The following is a 17,155-nucleotide window of genomic DNA, read 5'->3' as shown; positions in this document are numbered from 1 at the left end:
GGTCCAGCTCCTACTTTTAAATCTGAGCTGAATATAAGCCTTTGTGCTACTTTGCTGCTGGAACCACTTGGCTAGCATTTGTGATTTACCTGTAGGTGATGATTTACCTGTAGGTGATGATTTACCTGTAGGTGATGATTTACCTGTAGGTGATGATTTACCTGTAGGTGGTGATTTACCTGTAGGTGATTTACCTGTAGGTGATTTACCTGTAGGTGATTTTGTGATTTACCTGTGGCAACTAAGGGGTGTAAATTAATAGGAATGCTAAGGAGCAAAGTATTTATTTTTCTTTCATATTTATGGTATTTGGTTTGTTAACAGACACTGCTAAAGCAGACAAATGGAGCTATGCCATAAACCATACTTAAAGCTTGACTCCTATCAGGATCTCTGTGTTGATTTGGCACCCAATTCCCCTGTTATGTGGTGGGGTGAGGGGCTGATGGTCTTCCCACCCATCCCAACGGGGATCCCCTTGGAGAACCCTCGAGGAATGAACGCAGCCAAAGGCCGCCTCGCCTGTACTCTTGCGCCGCTTGGATCCTCCTCCTCTTCTAGGCCTCGCCGCCGCGGGAAGTTGCTGGTGCCGCTGCCACTCCTACGAGCCTCAACACCTACGGAAGGCCACCTGGCCAGGAGCCCCGCCGCCACTGCTGCTCCCACTATGGGAGGGCTGAGGCCGCTGCCGCCGCAGGAGGCAGCGAAGAGCTGGCACCCTCTACCCCGCCGAACCAGGCACCTCGCTGCCGTTGCCACTCGCAGCGCCAAGCCCCACCGGCGGATCCCCGCCGACGCTGAAGGGCCTCCAGCAGCCAAGGGCTGGCTGCCTCAACGCCGCTGAGCCAGGTGCCTCGCCTCCGCTCGCAGCGCCAAGCCACGTGCGCCGGAGAGAGAGAGCAGCGCTGCCGCCGCCAAAATTCAAAGGAGGGCGGGAAGCTGGTGGAGTGGCCTTAAATGGCCTTCAGCCGCCCCGCCTCCTATCTGTGCGTCACGACGGCGCGACGGCGCGCCGCGTACACACACCCACACCCTCGATGGCGGCCCGGGCTTCGGCAGCGGCCGCAGACACGCCCCTTTGCCCGGCAGGTACCGGGCACGGAACGGGAATGCGATTGAATCTCACCCGCAAAACAGCAAGAGTCTGGAAGTGTTCTAGGTGTGATAGACAGGTTGCTGCTTATGTGTCTTTCCCCTTTTGCCTTTGGAAAATAGATTTTGCAAGTTAATGGATTGCATGAAAGGTGACAGACAAAAAGAGATGTCTGTCTATCTAATCTGTCTGCATATGTTAGCAGTGAGATACAGTACAGGAAAGGCTAATGCGATTTTAGGCTGCATTAACGTAACCATAGTTTCTACTGGGCATAGTACTGCATGCTGCATTTTAAAATGAATATTGTCAAATTTGGAATGTGTTTGAGAGAGAGAGAGCAGCAAAGATGGGGAACAGTGTAGAATACAACTCCTATGTGGCGAGATGGAAGGAAATGGATATTGTTGCATGCCTCCTCAATCTCCAAGCGGTGAGATTTCAGGGGTCCCTGTGCTCATTCAGGGTTTGGTTTCCTTTGGGAAGAAGGCCAGCAGAGACTGTGGTGTCTTTATGAAATATGGTTTATTTATTTGCACACATTCCAACCTGAGCTTAGGACGGAGGGGTTCAAGGCATCAGCAGTCCAATATCCAGCTTTTCCATCTGGGTTGCAGGAGGCATCCTAAAGCCATGGTGCAGAGGGATAGCCTCTCTGCCTGCCTCCAGTTCCCCACCATGCTCCGGAGACTCTAAACACACTCAAAGCACAAACTTCTGCTAGCTGCCAGGAGGGGGGGGGCTCTCTTGCAGAGTTTCAGTGACAAAAGGTTCTTCCTGGCCCATTCACCAGTTGCTGGGCACTTGAAAGACCCATTCGCAAACTGGCCACTCTGTTACCTTAACAAAAGAAACTCCAGCAGAGCCAGCCCCTCACCCGAAGGCACAGGATTCCAAATCAGAGGCTGGAAGGAGACTCACAGGGATCATCCATTCCAACCCCCAAACTCACAACACTATGTTTAGCTTGGAGAAGATACGCAAAGGGCTGTCACGTAGGAGAGGGCAAAGACTGGATTTCTACCTGTGCTGAACCAGCTAGACAAGCATTAACGGTCCTGTAATTTAAGCCCATGAGACTGAGTTGTTCCACTGAGGGCAATCCCAGATGTTACATCCCTCCATGTGAGAGCTGCCCATTTGTTCCTATGCTCTGCCTCCTGTTTTTTAAGCAGTTACCAGCCCATAAGAGGACCTGGCCTTATCCCATGACTGCTGAATTAATTCAGGAGCCTTTCATAAAAAACTGTTTTTCTTATTTTTGTCAAAAGCTTATTGAAAGTTCATGTACATAATGTCTATCAGATCACCCCATCCATGTTTGTTGACGCTCAGAGAACTCTGGTTAGTGAGACTGGATGTAGCTTTGCAAAAGCCATGTTGATTCTTCTTCAGCAAGATTTGTGCATCTGTATGCTTGATAATTTTATTTATTTATTTATTTATTGTACTTATATACCGCCCCATAGCCGAAGCTCTAATAATGATTTCCACCAATTTACCCAGAACAGACATTAAAATAATTGGTGTCTAATTTCCTGGATCCTTCTCCGATCCATTTTTCAAAACTGGTGTTACATTCGCCACTTACATATTTTTAGAAGATCAGCAATTTTGCATCTAGGGTGGATGGGCTCAGTGATTTGTTAATTTTTAATTTGTGAATAAGACCTAGAATTTCATCTCTTATCACCGCTATTTGCCTCAGTTATTCAGACTTCTTCCAATATCATTCATACATTGAGACCCCTCATCGATGCCTGTCTAGTTAGTTCAGCACAGGTAGCATTTCTGAGAAAGCTACCTGGAGGTTAAAATGTTAATACATTAGTACTTTCAGGGTGCAATGCTATTCCCCCTACCCTGGGAGGAAGCTCCTTTGAAGTCAGTGGGACCTATTTCTCAGTAGACATGTATAGAATAGCACAGTGAGAAAAAACAGCCTTACGTTTTCTAGTATAGTATGAGATAATTGTCACTCCTTCAGAAGAATTAACTTTTTTGCATGTTTTTCTATTCCTGCAATCTTAAATGTACCCAACCAGTTTATTTTAATGAAAAGCAAAATTTTGAAGAACTAATATTTGAATTGAAAACCATTGTTTCTGTATTACATGCTATATCAATCATATTTATACATATTATTAAGCAATCATGTTGAGAATCAAAAGGCTTTCTTTACATCCCTTGTGCACTTTATTTTTGAGATTGCAATCTTATGTAGAGTTAGGCATGCCTAAGTTTTCAATGGGCTTAGGTGTGCCAAACACTGCATAAGATCAGGTTACGCAAATCGTAGAGCTGGATCCAATGGATCATCTGTTTCAGCCCGATGCCAGAGGCAGATTCCTGAGGCAGGCCTTCCAGAGCTTAACATAAAGCATCTCCAAGGGATAGTTTTCCACATAGGGTTGTCAGATCCTGGCTGACAGCTGTTGTGTCTTGAACAGTGTGGCAGGGGAAGTCTACCAAGTAGGACATTTGTCAGTACACATATTAGCAATAGGGATGGGGAGGGTAGTTGCCGCTGTTTCCCCTGCCACTGTGTCACAAAAGTCCTAGGAGCCTGTTTGATTAAATTCCGAGCAATCCTACACCCTAGGGCAGGGCCTGTGGCCCTCCAGATGTTGTTGGGATGACAACTTCCACCATCTGTGATCATCTGGAGCAACATCTGGAGGGTCACAGGCTCCCTAATTCTGCCTTAGGGGGATATTGAAGCATAATAAATGGTTGCCACTGCAGCCATTCTGACTCAGTATAGAAATAGCCCAAAATAAGGTGCTTAAAATCATATAACTAGAACTGCATAGTCTCTGCTTCAGCCCAAATAACTGACCTTTTTGTTTTGAATAATTGCAAATGTTCAGCACTGGTATATTTTACACAAAGGAGTCGTGTGGTGATTAATATATCATGATCCAACAATTAGACTGTGTTTTTTTCCTATCGTGTCACGTCTTGTTTTATTTCAGATGATTAGACTAGGAGATAGATGCAAGTTGCTTACAATAATTAGGTGCTTTATATGAATTTTAGATAAGACTATCAAGCAATGAAGTTACAGTTAATTATCTCCTTTAACTCATTCTTTTAATAACTTCCCAGACCAATTAATTTAATAATTAATATTAATTCATATTTTAAAATAAGTGGGATTTGCTCAAGAAAAGGGATATTCTGAGGACCTTTATGCCTGCCCAGTCTTTCACTGGGGACATTGTCACTTAGATTTCAAAATACACACATTTTGAATCCTCTGATAAATAATTACTTAGTTAATCAAGGTGGTTCATTGTATCATGTTTCCAAAGCTTGGCTGGGCCTGGTTTATAAAAAGAGATGTTGAGGGGCAGGCGGAAACAACTGCTGTGTTACTCCATGCTGATCCTCCAATTCATTTTAGGTGAACTAAAAAAATTAATTGGACCAGTGACTTAGAACATTGAGGGCCGCTGCATGACTCATTAAACTGACATTCTGAACATTTGTAATTCACAATACAAGACTGATAGAATACTATATGCACTCTATACGTTTGCTCTCTTTTGTCATGGGCTAGCACTAGTACATAGAAGGCCTTCTGATTAGAATGTCACCATCAATTGAGAGAGAAGACAACCGTAATGGAGCTAGATTTGATAAATTGGCAGAGTGTGACAAAAGGAAGCTGGAGTCTCTTAAAAGAGGCTACGCAATTAATTGCTACCTTTTTATTTATGATATTTAATTTCTTATTGGATACAGCCAGTTTTCAACTGTGGCAAGACAAGGTCAGAAATAAGCAGACGGTTTCAAGTGATTAAGCCAATGCCTTGCTCTCTGTATTTTTTAAAATGCAATTCATCTAATTATGGTATGTTCTTGCTAGAGAAGCTCAGCCTGTGTCTGCAACAGCCAATTTTGTTTCTGGGTAAGGAGGGGCACAATTTCCCCCTGCATGTCCTGCTAAGCTCCTTGGCTTGTTTTTGTGCATGTTGGTATACAGTGCCTTGCAGAAGTAATCAGCCCCCTGACCAATGCTCTCATATTACTGAATTACAAATGGTACATTGTAATTTCATTCTGTATATTTTATTTTGACACACTGAAACTCAAAATCGATTATTGTAAGGTGGCATTGGTTTTATGTTGGGAAAAGTTTGGAAGAAACATAACAAACTGAAACACATTGTCTGCATAAGTATTCAACTCACACACATTAATATTTGGTAGAGCCACCTTTCACTGCAATAACAGCTTTAAGTCTTTTGGGGTAAGTATGTACCAGCTTTGCACACAGTGTCGAAGGGATTTTGGCCAATTCTTCTTGGCAGATTCACTCCAGGTTGTTCAGGTTGGTCGCACGTTGCTTGTGGACTGCAATTTTCAAAGAGTGCCACAGAGTCTCAATGGGATTGAGATCAGGACTTTGACTGGGCCACCATAGGACAGCCACTTTTTTGTTCTTGAGCCACTCTAATGTTGCTTTGGCCTTGTATCCTGTTGAAAAGTGAATTTCCTCCCAAGCTTCAGTTTTTTAGTGGACTGAAGCAGGTTCTCTTGCAATATTTCCCTGTATCTTGCTCCATTCATTCTTCCTTCAGTTTTAACAAGATATCCAGTCCCTGCTGATGAGAAGCATCCCCACAGCATGCTGCTGCTACCACCATCCTTCACTGTAGGGATGGTGTGTCTTGAGGCATGGGCAGTGTTAGGTTTGCGCCACACATAGTGCTTTGAGGTTTGGCCAAAAAGCTCTATCTTGGTCTCATCTGACCACAAACCTTTGCCCACATTGCACCTGGGGCACTCTCATGCTTTCTGACAAACTCCAGACGTGCTTTCAGATGGTACTTCTGGAGTAACGGCTTCTTTCTTGCCACTCTCCCATACAGGCCAGTGTTATGCAGAGCTCTTGATATGGTTGACTGGTGCACCATGACTCCACTCCCAGCCACTGAACCCTGAAGCTCTTTCAAAGTAATTGTTGGCCTCTCTGTGGCTTCTCTCAGAAGTCTCCTTGTTTGAGTGTTGAGCTTTGAGGGACAGCCTTTTCTTGGCAGTGCCTGGGTGGTATGATGCAGCTTCCACTTCCTGATTATTGATCCAACTGTGATCACTGGGATATCCAAACACTTGGATATTATTTTGTACCCTTTTCCTTATCTATGCATTTGGTATGATATTATTTCTCACTGCTGTAGAACGCTCTTTGGTCTTCATTTTTCTTCAGATCCACAGCCTGACCAATGATCCTTCAACAGTGGAGTTTTTATCCTGACAATGTGACAACAACTTTAAGGCTTCACAGGTGGAGGCCAATGGTAAGGTAACTGTGTCCTCAACAGGGCAATTTCTTTCATCTGTGTAAACTGGGAGCTTCCACAGCACAGGGGTTGAATACTTATGTATGCAACATGCTTCAGTTTTTTATGTTTCTTATAAACATTTCCCAACATAAAACCAATGTCACCTTACAATAATTGATGTTGAGTTTCAGTGTTTCAAAATAAGGTATCATACAGAATGAAATTACAATGTACCATTTGTAATTCAGTAATATGAGAGTGTTGGTCAGGGATCAGATTACTTTTGCAAGGCACTGTATTAGGGTTGCCAGGTTCAAGGCCTGAGACTGATCCTGCATCTTTAGGAGAAGAGAAAGTCAGCCAAGTGCAGGTGTTCTTGCAACCCTGTAATGGGAAAAACCACAAGGTGGAATTCTCCCTTCCCCTTGCACAACTTTTAAAGATACAACAGACCTCTTGGTTGCCAGGCCCAGCCTCCAAGAGGTCTTTTGCATCTTTAAAAGTTGTGCAGGGGAAAGGGAGAATTCCACCTTGTGGTTTTTCCCATTACAGCGTTGCAAGAACACCTGCACTTGGCTGAATTTCTCTTCTCCTAAAGATACAGGATCAGTCTCAGGCCTTGAACCTGGCAACCCTACACTGTATATAGAGAAAATCCTCATGAGGAAATAGTAGCAGAATTACTCAGAAGCAACTGCCCCATTGGAGCACCCAGTAATGAGTACTGCCACTGCAAGGGACTTAGCTTACTGGTGCACTGGGCAGGGTGCAGTCCTTCCTTGTATGTGGCTCAATAGTGGAATGTACAGTGCATCCTACTCCATAGCTGTCTTGAGAAATTGCTGTACCCTGTCTCATGAAGGAGTGAGCTAGGAATCCCCATAAGCGGGTTTGTTTGTAAAGAGGACAGCTTCAGCCCTCCTTCTTGTGATAGTAGAATCATATAGTTGGAAGGGTCCTCAAAGGTCATCTAGTCCAACCCCTAGGTTAGGCCATCCAGCTGCCATTTAAACATATGAGTTTCCATCAGCTCGAGAGCATCTGTTCCATTGTTGAACAGCGTGTACTATCAGGATGTTCTTCCTAATGCTCAGTAGAAAGCCCCTTTCTTGCAACGGAAAACAAATTTACTTCATCACCTCTGTAAAATATTTGAAGCTAGCTATCATACTGCCTGCTCTGTGTGTGTATGTGCTCACGTTGCATGCACATCTCTTCTCCAGGCAAACATTCCTCACAGCATGAATTCAGAACTCATTTTCTTGGGGCTGAGGAAAACATGGAAATAGAGCCTCACTCACGCAACTCTGAATAATGGTTCAAGTAGCTTTGGAACAGAGGTTTGAGCAGTAAAATAGCCAAGTTTGGAGGTTACACTAAATTAAAGATGGCAAAAAGCTAACCAGGCAGGCACAGAGCTCCAAAATGATCGATCCATCCATCCACCCATCCATCCAGACTGTTGTGCCCCAGACTGAAGGAGAGCTAGATCTGGGAGAGGAGTCAGATGAGGACGAGATCCCTTGGGAAGTTGGGAGAAGGGAGAATATTGGGGAGGGTTCTAACAGACCCCAGACTCCCATGCCCAGCATGTCCATGGATGCAGTTCCTGCCCTTTCTACAAGTCCGATGTCTGAGCAGTTGGTGCGAGACTCCACGGTCATGCCCTCCATACCTGCACAGGAATCCCCGCCGGACATTTCGAGTGCTTCCCAGCCAATCAGCGTCCAGCTTCCAGAGCCCCGCAGTGTCACTTAGCGAAGCCCCCCTTACTGATGTGCCATTTGAGACTCACCCTCCCTCACCCTGTGCGAGAAGAGAGGCTTTCAAAAGGTGGAACTCAGGCGGAGCCACTGTTTATGCGTGAAAACCTTCCCTACTTAAGCCAGTGTTGTCTGAGGCACAAGTGCTGAGTCAAGTTTCCCCAAATGCTGCAGAGACTGCTAAGTTAGGATAGTTAAGAAAAGTAGTGAGTCAGAGTAGTCAGGCGTATGAAGCACACTGCTTCGGATGTAACCATAACCTTAATAAAAAGAGAAAAAGACATCACCTCGCCTCTGAATCCTTCGGCTCTGGGCAGGACACAGACTGGGTAAAAATGTGACAAAATGGGAAATCTTTCCATGTAATTAAATATAAAGTAAGGCACGGGAGAGCAACCCAAAATATATTCACATATATGTCTGAACTGGCAAAGGCTGCTTGCCCCCAAATAGTGACAGACTCTAGAGGCACCACCAGTATTTTCCCTGTTGTCTCCCATCTTTTTAAAAATAGTCTCGTTTGTAGTGATTGCAATTAAAACACACACACTCTAACAGGGCCATCTGATCTGCGGATTGCCAAAGGATTGATTGAGATTGATGCTCCTGGCAGGAGGAGTTCTCATGGATGGTATAATGCCCCATTTCCTGGTTGCACTGCCATTACATATCCTGTGATGCAGGCCCTCCTCCCCCTGCCTCCAGTTCTATTACTAATCATATAATAGAATCATTTGTGTTTTCATTCCCTTGGTATGCTCTCTTGCAAGTGGAATAATTTTTTTAAAAAACTTACAAATGCTTCACAACTGTTGTTACACATCAGTGCAATTATATTTCTAAATACCCTTTAAATGGGGAAGAAATTATTATTATTGTTAAATTGTATTTATACCCCGCCTTTTGGCCAAAGGCCCTCAAGGCAGCTTACAAAGAAAAATAAACACAGGTATAAAAATACAATAAAATACAATAAAAGCAATACAATGTACAAGAATTAAATTAAATAACAAATAACATTATAATAACAAATAAAATTAAACAACATTATCATTATCGGCACCACCAAGAAAGAGGAGGTGGTGTTAGCAGCGGCGGCAGCTCCCGAGAGGCAGAAGGGCGACAGTCATTTGTTACAGCGAAGCCGTTTGCTGGTTCAACGTTGTCTTCCTTTCCATGTCCTCGGGCTCACTCAGCTCCCGGGCTTCTGCTGTTGTTGTTGGTGATGGTTTATGTTGGGGGGCGGCTGCGGCAGCTCAGGTTCAGGGACCTGGGCCTTGCCTGGAGCAGGAGGAGAAGGACTTGATGGCGGCGGTGGCGGCTGTTGTTGAGCAGGAGGCCCCGCGCAAGAGGTCCCGCGCCAGGCTGTTGTTGGGCAGGAGGCACCGGGCGCTTCCCCCTGTAGAGGTCGTAGTGGAGTGTTATGTGAAGCAATGGTTTGTTCTGCTTCACGCACCTGAGCTATGCTCATGTTGGCAAAGTTGTGCCATTGCATATCCAAACAGTTGTGCGAGCCTATCTTCTGTGGTGGCAACACATCTCCTGTTCTGCTGGCATAGCAGGGCTTCTGACACATATCCTATATCCTTAAGGTTCTGATTTCTGCCTCCCTTGGCCCCCTCCCAGGTTCTAATCTAAGAAATGAGGAAAGAGGATGAGGGCAGCACAGCAGCCACTGCCAATGTGGGATGGACTGTCAGAGCTGAGCTTCTCTCCCAGCCAGCATCAAGCCCTGAAGGAGCAGCCTGAGTTTTCCTTGCCATAGCCAGTCAAAAGCGGAAAGTGAAGATGTCGCAGTGAGCAGTTGAAAAGCCAGGTGGCCCACAAAGCAGGATGTTTGGGGGTGATGGAAGGAATCTAATTCACCATACATATCCTCTGACAAGTGCCCCCATAGAGATTCCTTTGTGCTACCCCCCCAATAAATTAGCCCCATTTCCAGAGCTTGGAAAAGTTTCTTTTTTGAACTACAACTCCCATCAGCCCCAGCCAGCATGGCCACTGGATTAGGCTGATGGGAGTTGTAGTTCAAAAAAGTAACTGTTCCAAGCTCTGCCCTCTTTACTCTTTAGAATGTAAGTCCCATTGGTGAATGGGATTAACTTGTAAAAATACTCAGGATCTTGTTTTAAGGCTGCCATCGTATGTCAGTGGTTTCCATGCACTTTTGCCATTGTAATGGGCAGGCATGGCGGGCTTGACATGGGCGATCAAACTCCTTATTAAGTGCCAGGTGGGCCCACCGGCAGTGATCACGAAACAGTCACCACTGTTCCCCATCAAAACTAAAAGGACTTCAGCATGGAAGCCTCCAGTTTGTGGCAGCAGCAAAAAAGGCAAATTCCATATTGGGGATTAATAGGAAAGGGTTAAAAATAAAATGGGCACTTTTGGAATGCCTTTATATGAATCTATGGCATCTCTGCATTTAGTATGCTGTGTACATTTTGGGTCACCTCCTTTGAAAAAATATTATGTAAGCGTTGGAAAGGTGCCCAAAAGGGCAACCAAAATGCACACCTTCCCAATGAGGAAAGGCTAAAATGGTCTGAGAGTTCAGTTTAGGAAAACCATGACAGAGGGAGGAGATATACGTTGTCTTCCTTTCCATGTCCTCGGGCTCACTCAGCTCCCGGGCTACACACAATTATACATGGTGTGGCCAAAATATATGCATACATTTTATCCCTCTGCTACGGTTCTCTTTTTCCAAATGATGTTGCCATTATTGTTCTCTCTTACAGACTGTCAGTTTTATTTATTATTTGATTATGTCTTGATTTCCCAGGAGGTGCTGACTTTGTAACTTCTAGACCGGGTGGTAAGGAGCAAGGGATGGGGAAGAGAGACCAGAACACCTGTCCTACTTGCTCCCTGAGAGCCCTGACAGCCTTGGGGCAGAGCCACTGCTGCTGTTGAGTGCTATTGAGCCAGAAAGCTACAAAAACAGCACTGTGGAGGCAAAGGGACTTGGGATTGCAATGAGGGTGCTCTCTTTAAACATTTTTTGAGGTTCTCTTGTGTGAGGGTTGAATTGTCCAAGGGCACTCCTTGGCTAGAGGATGGAGGGTCAGGGGAGGAGGACATGGTTCCATCTATCCTTGGGTGAGAATCTTGGGTGGGAAACAACAACCTGGGTGAGAGCTAGATTGCTGTCGGGAACGGCACATTGGTGTGATTGACGGGTGGTAATTTGTATTGTCATTTATACAGATCTATCAGTGTATGGTTTCTTTGTCTCCTTGATGCAGTTCATTTTTGTTCGGCGGAAGAGTGACTAGTGAAAGTAGCTGGTGAATGAGTGGGAGATGTTGGAGTGACTTGGTGGGTGGATGTGTGTTAGGAGAAGGGGATGGGTAATATTGAATGAATCATAGGTATTGTATGATTTGTGTAGATGTCAGGCAGAAGTTGGGTGTGAGACATAGCATTTTGTGAGTCACGATACCCCTTGGCAAGAGGAAGGTTCAAGAGGGAAGCAATTTCTGACTCCAAAGGTGTTTCAAAACGTGCTGCTATGTTTTTGTTTTTTAGGATTTTATTGGTTTATTGCATTGCATTGTATTATATAGTAGTTTTTCAGTTCTGTTGTTTGTTATATATATTGTGTTGCACATACCCCGATCTCTGAGTGGTGAGACTCCAGGGGTTTCAGCACTTACCCAAGGTTTAGTTTCTGTGGAATGAGGTCACAGGAGACTGTGGTGTCTTTAGGATATATGGTTTTATTTACACATATATACAACCCAGAGCATAAGATGGCAGGGCTCACTGCATTAACAGTCCAGCAGATCTTGCTTCCCCATTAGGTTTCTAGGGGAGTCTCCAAAGCCATAATTTTGGATTCAGCACAGAGAGCAGTCAAGCATATGTCTCTTTCCAGCTTCAGACCAGACTTGCCAAGGCTAGCTTCTGGCACAAGGATGAGGTGGCCTACCTTCTGCAGAAAGAGCATCACCAGCCAGTTGTTCCTATGGCAACATATTTGTTCTTGACCAACTCTTTAGACATGTAAATAAGGTACTTAACAGGTCCAGCTAGGCCCATTTGTTGGAAGTGGGGCAAAAGCAACTCCTGTTTAGGTACTTTTGTTTGTATTCCAGAAGGAAGATAGAGTTAGGGTTCTCCAGCTGGTTAGGCTTGCCTACCTTTACCTGTGCTCTTCTCTACGTAACTTCCTTCCATTGTAAACTGATATGCTCAGGGAAGCTGACCTGCCCCGCCTTCCTTTGTCTTCTTCTTTGACTGTCTGAGAGGAGACATCTTTGTCTTTGCTCTGTATCCTGAGCCATGAGGGCAAGACCCAAGTCTGGGCATTGTGCCTCCAACTTAGTTAGTTAGAACTAGGTATGCTTTTCCTATCTACTATGTATTTCTATAAATAAAGTAGCTTTTCTTATTTACCATGTCTTAATTCTCAGTGATCTAAATGTAGGGCAAAAGCCTCCTACTTAGGTAAATACACACACTGGCACACACGCAGCTCAGACACTGAGCATGTCTGCATATTTCCATAACACCATTAATTTAACAAATAAACTGGCTTGATCAGTTTAGTAGTTTCCTTCCACTACAGATCCCAACCTTGCAGATACAGAATCACAGGCTTGGAGGTGACCCAAAGACCATCCAGACCAACCCTCCCTTTCTATAACAATATTGTATTATTTTGGAAACCTCTCAGAGACTGCCTTACTTATTAAGAAGTATAGAGATATATTAAGTAAAAAAAATGTAAACATTAAAAGGTCAAATATTTCTAAATATGCATTTCACATAACTGAATTGTATTTTATTGTTTTATGAGGAAGTGGGTAAAAATTTAAAAATTAAATAATATAACACATTTTAAAGATGAACAGTAGACCAAAAGAGACTTGGTGTGAGGGATCTACAACTGGACCTCCTAAAATAAAAACTTGAAAGCAAAGAGTGTGGATATTTTGATTTCTTCATCAGAGCAGTGCTGGGAAAGGGGTGTGTGTTAAATCTTTTGCCCTAAATCAGTCCTCTCGAAGCATAATGGCATAATGACCTGGCATAATTCCTCTTTCACTCGTCTCCCCCAATGGACTAAAGCAACTGGTGTGTGTGGGGGGGGGTGTTGGATCAGGAGAAGAGCATGAGGAAACCCCATCACCACTCCTCTTTCGACGACGTTGGAGCTCCCCCATCTGACTGTTCTAAACTAAAACCAGAAAGCATCAGGTCAGGTCAATGGGCCCTCTCATCATCCATGGGCACCTATTTGGCCATTGTGAGAACAGGATGCTGGACTAGATGGGTCTTTGGCTTGATTTAGGAGGGCTCTTTGGATGTTCTTAGATTCTTTGAACTTTCCTAGAGCTGTATGTTTTCCGCTAGATGGCTGGGATTGCCATATATGAAAGAAAAGGTGGGAATCCAAACAGTTGATTTTGGTCTTGCAGAGACCAATGAGCATTAATTGAAAACTTTTATCATGTTGGTTATCTCCTTTTTCAGGCACATGGGGCAAGGAGCAATTAATCCAAGCCTACAGTATATACACTATATACTGAAGTATATTCACTTGGGAATAGGTTATTGGTTAGTAATCCATTTAAAGTTGACTGTTGTAATGTTATATAAATTCCTGTGCTGGATGATTCTGTAATTACTGTTAATGTCCTACACTGCCTCTTCCATGAAGTCTTGGAGAACTGCTGCTTCCAGTTAGGAATACCTCAGCAGAACCAAATGAGAATTAGATCTTATGGGATTTATCTCCCTTACAGATGTCTCCATCAAGGAAGATAAACACCTATAATATCTGTTATTTGTCTAAAATTTAATTACACTTGTTTGTATTTATGCATTTTTGCTTATGGTCTTTTTCATCCCAGGAGGAATCGAGGTTTCAGACTGAACCCATCTATTCCCTTAGAGCGTGTGGTTTGGGGCACTGAGTACTTCTGAAGTCTCGGCTTCATGTGTCAGGTAAAACTGTCAGGGTTTTTTAAAAAGCATCTTTCTTTAAACAGGCAGAAATCAAGAGGTAAAACTTTTCTTGACATGAAGATATAATGCAGTCTCCTGGATAATTTCTTTGCAGTCGAAGACAGGGAGCCTCCATCTGGGATGACAACCCTATGCCTGGGTGATCTCCGCCTGGTCGCTCTCTCCCATTCTGTTCACTGTTTCTATGTAAACTGGTCACAAAAGTGAACAATTTCCATTGTTTGTTCTGAGAATGAACAACGGAGAGTATCTTTAATTATTAAATGTTCTATAAGAAAAAAAGAACAAGCCTTGGTTTGTGGCTGACTAGCTACTCAAGAGTACATAAGAGGGAGTTGGATGTGTTTTTTAGATTGTCCAAATGTCTACTTGCACAGACAACAACTCTTTTCTGCAGAACAAGTAAATTAGGCCCTTTTCAAGACAGGCTGGATGGGTACTAATGTGCCAACATGGCATTAGCTTTAGGATGGCTATGCTTCAGTGGGTAAAGAATGCACAATTACACCAGCGTTACTTTCTTCTATACACTCCCATGGAGACCTGCTTGGTCACTAAGATCTTCAGACAAGGCCCTCCTGGTTGGTCGGCAGCGTGGAGAGATCCATCTACTGAGCAGCATGAAGAGGGCCTTTTCTGTTGTGGCACTTAGCCTACAGGTCAACCTCCCCTCTGAGATAAGGCAAGTGCCTACTGGTCTTGATTTTCTGTTCTTGCTAAAAACTTACTTTTTCCAGGACTTTGTTGACCATTAACTCCAGCATGTTGAACTTATGCTGATGTTGCTACTATATTTATTGTATCTTTAATGTTATGAACTGCCTTGACATATTTTACTGAAAGGCAGTATAAAAGTATTGTAAATAAATCATGGAGATTAGCTTTGTCATGTTAGTTTTCATGTGCATAATGCATTCAGCACAAAGCAGGACCTGCCTGCATATGGATGAGGCTATGCTTCCAACCTGCTGTAATATGTTAAGTTAAAATTCACAGAAACTATTAAACTTAACATTATTATTACAGAATCATATTGCAAACATATGTAAAATGGGATACTAAAAAACACACAACTAAAATATTTGTCTGCTCTTAGCTGTCCTGAACCCTTGGGATCTAAATCGATAAATAAAGGCTTAGCATTGCACACATGGAATTCTCGGCCAGGTGGACCAGATTTCTCCATCAAAGCAAATAAATCTAAAGCATTTTACCCCACTTTTCAAACCAAGCTTCCAGAGGGGCTTACAGAAGATCAATAAAAGAGCTAATCTTTAAAACAGTAAAAAGTGGATGCGGATGTAACCCATTATTTAAAAAATGCTGATAGTGACAGCTGGTAGTGGCCTCACAGGCTTCTCCAGATGAGAAAGCTCCATACAAACATTGGAGGAGTAGAGCTCCATATAAACGCCAGAGCTCTCATGCCTGGGAACAAATCATTGGAGCAGGGTGACTATAACTGACTTTCTGATAAATACTCCAGAAGCAACACTTGTATAACGTCAGTTGAATCTTATGTAGTCATCAGTGGAGGCTGGTACGTTAGGGCTAATGGAGCACTGCCTGCCCTTAATCAGCCCCCACCAATCTGCCTTCTTACATCCAGTCCAGAGGGTGGCACTGACTGTCACCTTTCTCCAGCTTAGTCTCAATGTTGCCTTGTAGAACTCAAGGAAGAGGATGGAGACCAAACTAGAATTAGTTGGCTCTGTCTGTCATTGGCTCTGGCTTCATCCACAGTTGTCCTCTCTGCCTTCCGCCCTACCAGTCCCAGTGGGCACCAGTCACCACTGGTAGTCATACTGATGGCATAGTCAGGGAAGGGGATAGCCAATGGCCACAGATGGCAGTACCTGAATCTAGACCTAGTGTGTGCTTTTTGTCGCATTTACACCAGGTCCAGAATTGGAGTTGTTTGTGCCCCACATTATAAGGAAGATGGACAGCAGCTATCTCTTATGTTTATGTATACTTATTTATATAGTTGGCATAGCAATTCACAGGTAACCAACACCAGCCAACAGTATGACAGTGGATTAAACATGCACATATTAACAGTGCCTTGCTTTCAAAATGCATTAATAGCCTGTTTTTGATATATCCAACCAGCAGGAGTCTCCTTTCTCCTTGGGGAAATGGCTGGTGCTGCAGGACAGTAATAAGTATATACAGACAGAACAACCCAGAGTAAGTTATTCATTCATTCATTCATTCATTGGCGATCACTCGTGGCCGAGTAAGATTGTCTTCCAGGGTAAGGTCTTTAACAGTGGATCCGTAAGTGACTGTGGAGGCCAATTCTGGATCCACACATTGAAGCTAAGAGATGCTTAATTACAAGTTTTGCAAAAGCATTCACGTTCTTCAGTAATCCAAGCTCAGTGATAACCTTTTGGGAAATCCTTTTAGCTGTAAGCTATGCATACCTAAGGCTACTTTTATCTAATCCACCACTGTACCATTGGGGACAGCCCTCATAATTTTTCACCTAAGTCTGAGTTGTAAATGTACTGTATACAAATTGTATTAATTATAATCTCTATAGCATTTTGTAGGTAATACAGAACTCCACAATCTCTTCTCTACATATCTCCTCACAACAAGCCTGTGAGGTAGGCTACATCATATATATACTGTCCTGCGCTAGGCGACCCCCTCCTCCACTTCATAACTGTGACATAACCTGAAGAGAATGGTATCTAGCCAACTCTTCTGTCCAGCGAGTGACATTGCTTGCCTGTGGAATGAATAAATGGGAGTTTTTGTGACTGCTTTGCAACAAAGCAGTCACAAAGCAGCTCATTTTGTGTGTTGTGTGAATGAAAGTTACGCACCCATGGAAGAACTACTACTATACGCAGAAATGTTACTGGACACTGGCAATTCAGTACATGCAGGATTTTGCATTAAAACATCTGGTGAATAATTTGGATAGCTAAACATTTTGACTTATTATTTAACTTGTTATTAATATATTGTACTATATTGTCCCACACATTATAAGAAAGATGGATAGCAGTTATCTC

General features: G+C 43.5%; 1 long non-coding RNA gene across 1 annotated transcript; it reads left to right on the top strand.

Annotated features, from left to right (window-relative positions):
- Positions 1–1,045: 1,045 nt before the first annotated feature.
- Positions 1,046–16,318, top strand: LOC133385574 (uncharacterized). The gene is made up of 3 exons (XR_009762911.1): positions 1,046–1,159; positions 14,012–14,105; positions 16,242–16,318. It is a non-coding gene; the product is annotated as an uncharacterized LOC133385574 (long non-coding RNA).
- The last annotated feature ends 837 nt before the right edge of the window (positions 16,319–17,155 follow it).

Source organism: Rhineura floridana, chromosome 1, assembly GCF_030035675.1.
Source record: "Rhineura floridana isolate rRhiFlo1 chromosome 1, rRhiFlo1.hap2, whole genome shotgun sequence".
Lineage (NCBI taxonomy): Eukaryota > Metazoa > Chordata > Lepidosauria > Squamata > Rhineuridae > Rhineura > Rhineura floridana.
The sequence above is the reverse complement of the archived record's forward strand: the minus strand, read 5'-3'. Positions and strand labels throughout refer to the sequence as shown.